The sequence below is a fragment of the Canis aureus genome, chromosome 36 (genome assembly GCF_053574225.1).
Source record: "Canis aureus isolate CA01 chromosome 36, VMU_Caureus_v.1.0, whole genome shotgun sequence".
Lineage (NCBI taxonomy): Eukaryota > Metazoa > Chordata > Mammalia > Carnivora > Canidae > Canis > Canis aureus.
The window spans coordinates 26,503,962-26,505,443 of NC_135646.1; the positions used below are offsets into that span (position 1 = coordinate 26,503,962).

General features: G+C 42.8%; 1 pseudogene; it reads left to right on the forward strand.

The window, feature by feature from the left end:
• Positions 1 to 310: 310 nt before the first annotated feature.
• On the forward strand, positions 311 to 1,220 carry LOC144305814 (3-ketoacyl-CoA thiolase, mitochondrial pseudogene; annotated as a pseudogene).
• Positions 1,221 to 1,482: the final 262 nt, after the last annotated feature.

Below are 1,482 nucleotides of genomic sequence, written 5' to 3' on the forward strand. Positions count from 1 at the left end.
AGCTACCTGCAATGTGTAGGGAAAACATTTACACACACACACACACACAGTAGATAAACTTACTGATAAACCTTATTGAAGCCCATTGACTCAAATGATACTATCCTCCCCAGTACTTGGAAAATTCTGCTATTAAAGATTTAATTCCATTCTTTTGTGAGTCTTTCTGTTATGAGTAAGAAATAAATGAATCAGAGCCTTGAAGTTGGTGAACAGATGAAAGCTCCTAGAGGGTGGTGTACCCAGAAGGGTAAGAACCTCTCCATACTTTGCTATATCCAAGTCTTCCATTTGGCTGCACTTGAGTTGTATGTTTTATAATAAACTGGCAAATGGTTCTTCAGATACTACATACTCTGCCAGGCATGTTGGTTCGGAGTATGGAAATCTCCAAAGAGACCTCAGCTCTCACTGTTAATAGGCTCTGTGGCTCTCTGTGGCTCGTTTCCAGACCATTGTGAATCGATGTCAGGAAATTTGTTTTTAAGATGCTGAAGCTGTATTGTATGGAGGAGCCGAAAACATGAGCTGGGTTCCCTACTGTGTCACAAACGTGCATTTTAGAACCAAGTTTGGAAATGCTCTCAAGCTGGAAGTGACTTTGTGAGCAGCATTAACAGAACAACATGTCCAATTTCCCACGGGAATTACTGCAGAGAATTTTGCTGCAAAACATAGAAGTAGCAAAGAAGAATGTAACAAATCCGCCCTGTAATCACAGCAGAGGTGGGCAGCTGCTAATGATGCTGGTGGCTTTAATAATGAGCTGTTACCGACTGAGGTGAAGATGGAGAAACAAGTGCAGGCAGTGCGTGCAGATGAGCATGCTGGGCTCCAGACAAGCCTGGAGCACTTAAATAAATGTGCTCCGGTTTTCATGAAAGAAGGGACTGTCTTCAGGGAATACACTGGGAATATCTGGCACTTTCATAACTGGTGAAGTTGCTGGTGAAGAAACAGAACTTCACACGGCTGGCAAGAATTATGGGCTATTTTGGATGTGGATGTGATCCCTTGGGCATGGATATTGGGCTTGTCCCTACCATCAGTGAAGCAGTCAATAAAACAAGACTGAATCTTAAGGAGATGGGTAGGGTAGCGGTGAATGAAGCTTTTGCTCTCTAGCGCTTGACCATTGAGATCTCAACCCAAGTAAAACCAATGTGCATGGAAGAGCCATTGGTTTGAGCGAGCTGCTGAGACGATCAAGATACAGATGATTTCATACCTGGTTCAAGAATTAAGATGTGGTAGTGGAAAATATGCTTCCAGATAAACTTGGAGGGGTGGCCACGGTGTCACACTCATCATTCGGAGCACAGCCTGACGAGAGTAGGATCTCACCAAGGGCCTCTGGTGCTTTACATGGCCAGGCTACATAAAAACAGGGAAAGATGTTTTCATCATAATAAGAGACCAGAAATAAAGTTTCTCAAATTCTCAGCAGTGGAATATGTATAACATTTAAGCTTTAGCTAATAT